Raw genomic sequence first — 8,706 nt, forward strand, 5'->3', positions numbered from 1 at the left:
TGCAGGCACCTGAAGCCAGGGGCTGCCTCTCCTCTCGTTTCTGGTCGTGAGATGTTTGTGTGAGATGTGGAGCTTGGCTTTTCCTGCTCTGCTCTTTGCCCAGGAGAAGTCAGGAACCTGCTCTGCCCGGTGCCTGCTGCCTGGAACACCCCCACCACTCCCCTCTGTGTTCATGGGATGGTGACAAAGCCCTCCCACAGCAGCTCTTGCACTTGTTCGATGCCATTTGGGCAGTTTTGGGTGCTCCTTTTGAACAGGCAACAGCTGCTGGATAACCTGGTGTTCTCACACGTGATTCTAGTCCTCAGAGTCTCGATCAATGAACACAATAAGCTCAAACAGCCTGGTGTTGTGAGCTCTTTAAAATCATATCCTCTATTAGAGACAGCAATCGATGGTGCTTATTCCAGTTTAGCAGTGATTATGCGCTGCTTACTGCAAAAAGCCACCTGCAACCCAAAGYGGGGACTGTAACTTCCTCCTGGAGTATGGCACACCTGCCCCACTCTCTAAATACTAGTTTTTAATTARAGTGGGTAAAATGCTYTTGAAAACACTGTGTRCTTKTTTAAATACCGACCATCAGTCAYTGCAAAGGGATTTAAACAGGGAAGTTTGGGCTTTTTGCAGTGAAATTTGTATCTGGTGTCTCACTTAGCTCGGGGCAATCCATCCAGAGTGTCAGCCCTAAATTCCACGTGCTCCCTGAATCAAAGAGAGAGGAGGAAAGGGATGTTCTGTGTGTATATACAGCCTATAAATATGAAATGTTTAGGTTTGATAACAAACATCTTCATTGAAATGGAGGAAATTACACAGAAAACAAACACAGCTGGGAGCTAAACCCCTGCACATTGATGTGAGGAGCACCCAGGAGCTGGAGCTGGCCATTGGGAAGAAAATTCCAGGTGTGGATGTGGCAGATAAGTGAACATCTGCTGCTTTGGATCTTATCTGCTGGAGCATTGGAGATAGACAAGCTGAATTCCTCTTGAGCAAAATCCCAGGATTTAAGCCTCCTRTACCAATGAACCTCTCCTGTACCAATAAACCAGAAGTGGAGAGTGAATTTTATCCATCATAAATGTGTTTTGCTGTATGACAGCAGTAAAACCAGGTCTCCTGGAGTGATGGACAGGGTGTCTGTGGTAGGAACAAGCAAAACTGGTCCTATCATCATTACCAGGCAGGCTGGAATGGAGCTGGAGCTTGGAATCCTTCTGGAATCCTACCCAGGAGCAGAATGAGATGGCAAAGAGAAATACCAAAGAGAAAAAAAAGATCTTTTGTTGAAAATTCTTATTGCAATTTGCTGTATTTTATTTTGTGGTGGGCAGAACAAGCCATGCAGCCTGGAAGGAGCTGTGCTGCTGGTGCCAGGTGGGTTTGAGAGGGCTCTGAAGGGACTGGTTTGGGCTGCTCTGAGAGGGGGTCCTGGCATCAGGGTGAGCTGGGTGTAGGGAGAGAGGATGGGACATTGATGGGCTCTTCCCATGGAAAGGAATTCACGGCTCCTGCAGCTCTTGGGGCACACACGGCCGATGCTCTGGGCTCTGCAGTAAAGGACTGGCAGTGTGGAGCTGATTTACAGCCCAGGMTGAGTTAGATGGGAAAGCAGCACCTTGTGCATGGTTGTCCAAAGTCTGCTGCTCCTTGGAGAGGTGGGGATTGAGCACTGAAAAGGARCACTGGGGGATGTGTGGATCAGCTCTGTTCTGTGCTCTGCAGGAATGGGAAGGGGTGCAGAGGGGGAGTTTTGCCCCTCTGAGAGCTCTGCTGGAAGAGGTGTGAGTTCTCCCACCTGCATCCCAGACTTTCCAAGCCCTGAGTCCACCACCACTGAAAGGTGTGCCAGGCTTTGGGACACCCAATCTGCCAATCCCTCCCTGGATTACTCCTGGCCCAGAAATGGCTCCATAAAAGGCTCCTTCTGGGGATTCAAGGGAGCCCTGCTGCAGTTCCCAGTAGATCTCTGAGCCCAGTGAGTGTTTTTCCTCTGAAGCCAATATTAATCCAGGCCAGCAGATTCCCTGGTACCAACTGGCCCAATCCCTGGGTGTCTTAGTGATCTCCTTGACTTGGATCTAATTTTTGCCACTGGCTGTAAATAATCCTCAAACTAAAGCACTGAGCTGTGACCCAGCAATTTAAACTGGATGGATGGCCTTGCTTTGACTTATTAAAGGCAGCAATTGGCACTTACTGTCCCATCTGTCCCTGTGAAGACTCCAGCTCAACCCTCAGCCTTGGTACGAGGAGCACGGAACAGCTGGGATGTAATTCCTCAAGCACTGGAGAGCCAGAAGRCTGGGAAGGGTCTGTGATCTGCTGWTTCCCAGTGCAGTTGATGGAASGGACRAGAACATTCTGAGCTGTAGAAATWYCTGAGCACCTTCCTACAGCTGAGCTATGCTTGAGAGCATCCGGGAGACTCGTGGAAGTGAAAAGAGCCCTGGCACCGGTGTGCTCCAAGCCCTGCTGGTGCCTTCCTGCCTGTGGATGGGGACTGGGTGTAGCAGAGGACCTAATCCCAAACCAAATGGCTCTTTTTTTCTGCATCTGTGCCTGTGGAATATTTAAAAATGATCCCCTGAAATGTTCCTTGATGTTATAAATAGTCTGCTTCAGAGGCTGAGAGGCACATCCTTGATCCAGGGATGTGGGTTTGGCATGGCAATGCCACAGCTGATGGTCAAGGAACCTGCCCCAAGGCAAGGAATAATTCACCTCCCTGGGTGTGAGTGGGGCCCTTCCCATTGAGGGGCTCACTCAGTGTTTCCTGTCTGGATCAGGAGTCTGAGCAGATGACTCACAGTCCTCGTGCAGTTATTCACTTGTGCCTCCAAGGAAATGAGAGTTCRGATTCCAGCTGTGGATTATGAGAAGTGGATCTGGGTATCTTTAATGTCCTTCAAACMTTGCATGGATCCCTGTTCCAGTGGGATCCAGCAGGGCTGAGCCTTTACCCATAGCCCTTCTGCATTCCAGGGGTTGTGTGTGGAAAACTGGACGAGCAAACGCCGGGAGCTCAGGGCTTTGGGGTGCAGTGGGAGCTCACCATCTCTCAGCTGTATCTTATAGGCTCTGGACTGTCCCATGCTGAAGTAGCCACACTCCTTCTCATGTCCTTCATGCCCACAGCAGCCACATCTTGTCCTGGCTCCAGGCCCTGCAAAGTCATTCCCAAAATCTGGAAAGGACTGGACAACGGGTGGAGGTGGTGAGGGGCAGAAAAAGAAGCCACATTACTCGTGTTCATATTTTAGAGCTGTAAAATCCACCAGCCTTCCCCTCCTTTTCCCTTCCTTCTGCATTCCAAAAATAGTTTACTCATATTTTGGTTGGCTTTTTCCTGGGTATTGCTCTGTGCTGGGGGTTGTTACAGTCCTGTAGACAAACTCATGGCTTTGCAATGCAAAAAACCCCGGGGCAACCTGCATGTGTGRGATGATTTATTGTTCTTGATAATCAATTTGTTACTGTGGCTGTTTCAGGTTAATCCCGCTATTAATATCCCGAAACCACTGAAGTGCAATCCCATTACACAGAGCCCAAMCTCTGCTGCTGTGCCCCTGCCCGTGGCACAATTAGGCAGATCATTCAGCTCCTGCTCCAGCAGCTCTGTGACTCGCTGACCAAATGGCCCTGGGCTGCTTTGGTGGTGGCCACCAACTGCTGGGGAGCTCATCCTGCCAGCACAGGGCTCGATGCTGGGCAGAGCATGAAGCTGCTGGATGAGGGAGTGGAAAAACAGATTGATTTTCTTTTTCCCTGCAGCTGAGAGCTGTCTGGCAAATCACATTGGAAATCAAGCGGGATGGAGCAGGGGTTTGATTTGGGGAGGGGAGAGCAGGGASAGAACCAGGGGGTAATTCAGGCAAACTGGGTGGACTTTATTTTGCAATGAGCTCTGTAATTAAGAGTCCAAACTGARTGTGCAGTGTGGCCAAAGCAGAGAAGCCTTTGGGTGATTTGGACAAAATCAAGAACATGGGAATGTTGTGCTGGATGCTTTTTTGGCCTTTTCCCATAGCTCCACAGGACAGGATGGGGACAGTGAGCACAGGGATGTACGGGGACAATGAGCACAGGGATGTATGGGGACAGTGAGCACAGGGATGTAGAGCTTAGCTTTTCAAAGGCATTTAAACTAAATATAGAAATTGGTTATTAAGATTTTCCCGTGAATGTTGTAAACAAATTAGTTCCACTAGGTAGCTATCTGCATGCCTAGGTGCTTATGTACCTCTGCAAAACCTTCCTGGAGGAGCTGTTTGTTGTTTGGCTTCAGGCTCCAAACTCTGCTGAGCTGGGAGTGTGGGAAGCTCATCTTCCTGGGGCAATTCCGAGTGTTTGGTTGAACTCTCGCAGTGAAGGGTCTATCGCTCCGCTGCCTTTATGGAGAAAAAGCTGCTTCACTTAGCAGGCAGGAGCCCTGGAGCTGAGYGATGTGAGCAGTCCCACGAGGAAGCTGCACATCAGCAGCGCTTGTTCTACATCTCCTCAGGCCCCAGAGGCCACGGGGATATTTGCTGGAGCTCCAGACATTGTCACTTGGATGCTTCCCGGCATCACTTTTGTTTGAACAAGTGTTGGAGGAGCATCCCCCAGCACCCACAGCTCCTTCCCCCGTGGCCTAGAAATTCATCAGCTGCTTGGCATTGCTGCTGCAGTGTTTTGTTAKTGTCACACATTTCCATTTCTCCCGAGCTTATGATAAGCATCCAAATTAAACCRCAGCCTCCGACGTTTCTGATATTTCCAGGCAATATTGATAATGAGGCTTGTGCTGTGGTGTGTCATTTACTCAAACAGCTCCGAGCACCGAACGATCTACGTACCCAGGGATTGGCTCATCCATCACTGGAAGTCAGCAGCGTCTGTACCGTGGTGCACAATGACATTACTCAGTGGTTTGGGGCAGAGACAGCGGAATTGAGAAGCCAAAAGGATCTTTTATGGCAGGGAAAACAAAAATTTCTGTGTGTTTCTTGTTCTTGCAGAAGCTGGTGAAGAACTGGCCATGCCTTCAGCACCCAGCACTTTGGTGCTGCCCATTGCAGGAAATGCTATTCATTACTGTATTTGTTACTGCATTTATTACTTACTCCAGGACCTGCTTTGTTTTGCTGTCACATCCAAAACTCCTGCTCCAGACAGTCTGTGGTGAGGCCCTCACAGGCTGTTCCCYGATGGAGCAATCCCAATGGATGTGACACACAGCTGCCCCATGGGCAACACTCAGTCTTGTGTCCATTTATCTTCCCAGACAAATCCTTTGCAAAGGATGCTTGACCTCTGATTGAGGATGGACGCCAAGGAGATGTCAAGGAAATAGGAATGGAGATTTCCTTGGGTAGACAAGGAATTAATAAGGTCTGCTGACATTTCATAACAACAGAAGAATGGATAAACAGCTGGTTCCAAGCTGGTTCTTATGAAAGATTCTGATTTATATGAGCCTGGTGGGTGATGGGAGCTGCTGGCACAGCCAAGCATCACCCCAAAGAAGCTCTCTTATCCCAGAGGAAGATAACAGGGCCTGACACAGAAATATGGCTTCTTAAACTGCTTTTAAAAAAATCGATTCTTACAATATAAATGTAAGTCCATTCTGGTGTAATTCCATCACTGCAATCAGGTTACTCCAGGTTTTAAATCGTCCTTGATCACAGAGCAACTCCAAATGATAAATGAAGCTTTCTTTCTCATTTTGGGATGTTTGGGCCAAGTTCTTGGCTCAGATCAGGTACAGGGAAGTGGCACCAATTTGTGCACTTCAAGGTTTAATTGATTTCTCTACGTAAATTCTACTGCTATGCTGTACTTTGATTTCTAATACTCTGTTCATAAATTGAAACATCCCTCCAAAGTATGAATGCTAATAAATAATCATCATTGACCATCTTTTAATAATCAACCAACGATCTTTTATCGACATCCGGCAGCTGCATCACCTCAATGCCTTTCTGTTAATGAATTAAACCTCAGAAGAGAGAGGCCAGCTCAGTTCCCAGGGCTGAACACAAAACCTCTAGAAAAGCASAGACAATTGCCCAGCATAACAGTTTAACTTGGGGAATGGGGAATAATAACAGATCCAATTGAAAGTGCAAGGGAATTKAGAGAGGAAAAATGTAATTACCTGCTCTGGAAAGAGGCCAGACAMAGTGTTTAAAATCCCAAATATGTCTGGGAATCTGTAACAACGGCAGGATCATGAGACATGGCACATGTTGCCTGGGCTTAGAAACTAAAAGAAAAGCCAAAACAAGCTGTATTTTTTTGTCCTTGATTCTAGAAATATCTGCTGGTATTTCAGGAACCTGTGTGACACATTCTTAGAGTTGTGCCCCAGTACAGAACAAAAGCAGAGAGAGGAGGGATGAAGCTCCAAAATGCAAATAAGTATTTAAAGCTTGCGAGAAAATAAAGAAGCTTTTAGAAAAAAAAAAAGTAAAAATAATTAAGACATGTGTTTCACTTAATTTTCATTACTGTGATCTATGGAAGCAGCTAACAAAAAAGAAGATTCATTTATTTATTTAAGAATTTGTTTTCCCTAGAGAGTAGGATGAGCTGTAATCTTCTAAAGATGTCCTTCCTTCAGCCTCTGTTGAATGTGAGGTGCATGAAATTCAGGATTAGTCAAGTTTATTATCTTCAGATGTCTTTTGCCCAGTGCTGGACAAATAAAGGGATGCCAATGTCAGYGTCAGCAAGAGCTGCCTCCTCTAATAGCGAGTGACAGGCTCCCATTCCATGAATCTGGGGGAATAAAAGCCAAGCTCRGAATTGCTCCCGATGCTATTTAATTATCCACCCATTGCTGGAAGAATTCAAGCTGTTCCAGCAGCTCTTAYTTATACCTGTACAAGTCTGAGGATTGGAAATGTGGGTTTGGGTTTGCTTTTGTTTTTGCACTCAGCAAGAAACTTTTTTTTTTCCAAAATATTAAGTGAATGGGGAAGTTTTTCAAACAGCTTCTGGGTGTTCACATGTGTTTCATGTGACACACACCACGAGGTTTCWATGAGCTTTTGGGCAATTGGAAACTAGAAAGCAACACAAACAAGCAAAAGATTGTTTTAAATACAAACTGTTATTTTCTCATTTGTTAACTATCAAAATGAAATTGCTAAAAACTTGTCATACGGTTTTTGAAGCAACCCAAAGCTGAAATTCAGAGGGTTTTTTTGTCTGAAAATTCAGTATGATCAGAGCCAAAGTCTTTCTGGGTGTAGAAAAGGGCACYGTTGTCGTTATCATCTTACAGAGARAAGSTGTGAGTCTGAAAATCACCATCAGCCAGRAAAAAAACAACACCCCASTGTTGGCTGGGACTGCAGGGCAGAGCCAGMCCCCTCTGGAGCCCTGCACTCCAAAGRCCTGTTTGATCCCTGGGATCCCCTTCAGAGCACCCTGCTCTGGGGTCAGCTCTGSSTTCAGCTCAAGTGATTTAATTAACAGGGAATRTTTCTGAAGAAATGGGAGCAGCTAATGAGGATGGTTGGTTTCTAGGTGGTAATGGGGCTGAGGGGCATCATCTGAGGGCTGTGGGAGTCAGTGGGARAGTTTAATGATTTTGTGGCTCTGGGATGAGGTGAGAGGAGGGCAGGGGCTCCCGGGGTTTGGGGTCAGATGAAAAGAACCTAATTTCTGGGTTGTTACTGCTGTAAAGGAGCCTGGATATGTCCCAGCTGAATCCAYCAGGTTTTTTGGCTGTGGTGTATTTTGGAATAGAGACAGCACTTCAGGAAGGGCTGGAACTGCATGAGATCTCTTCCAACCCCAACCATTCTATGATTTGCTGTCCTTCCTGTGCTCCCTGATAACCAGCACAGCACCTGARCCGTGTCCCCTTGGCTGGAGCTGCCCCATCTGTGACAGATGATGTAGGACCAGATTTTGTGGTTTTCCCTTCTGCCAGCACAGCCTGGATGCGATGCCACAGCTCATCCTTTTGCTCCCAGCGGCTCCCAGTGCCCCATCCCAGCATCCCAGCCTTGCTTCAAACCCAGGAATTACGGCCCAAGATCTTCTCCCTATCCTTCCTTTCATCTCTTTCTGAAGCAAATATCCCCCTGAATGGATGGGCACACTAAGCCCATTTAGTTAATCGCTGGGCCCAGCTGAAGGTCACCCTGAAAACACTCATAATTCCTATTCAGCACTATAAATATGCATTTGATTCATTGTCTCCTGTCCCTTCCATCACGGGGGATGGAGGAGGCGGACCGCCAGCCCCGCTCCTCTCCCGGCAGCGATGAGTCACTGTCCTGGCTCTGACGCTTCATCAGAGCGATATTATTTGACAATAATTGTAATTTATGATCCAAAAGTGTTCGGGGGAGCTGCGTTCAGGGCTTGAAATGGCCCCTGGGGTGTGATGGGCAAGGGTTGGGGGGAATGGGGTGAAGTTTGGGGGGTACTTGGATCTCCTGGGAGCTTCTGGAAAAGATGTTTTRGGACGATTGTAAAGTCCTCTGAGCATCAGGGGCTCTGTGCTGGGAGTGACATCCCCCATCCCGGCAATGGGGTCGAGCTGTCACAGGCCAGGAGGGACCGGAGCATCCCTGGTGCCCATGTCACTGCTCCTCCGAGGGCTGCCGCATTTCCAGCGAATAGAAAACACGGAATAAACAAAAATAAACGCAGTCATGGCCTTCCTGAAGGGTTTTAGGTGGGTTTTGTGGCAGGGAGCAC

This window comes from Malurus melanocephalus, unplaced genomic scaffold, assembly GCF_030028575.1.
Source record: "Malurus melanocephalus ecotype Western Australia unplaced genomic scaffold, MMel_1.1 scaffold_541, whole genome shotgun sequence".
Classification (NCBI taxonomy): Eukaryota; Metazoa; Chordata; class Aves; order Passeriformes; family Maluridae; genus Malurus; species Malurus melanocephalus.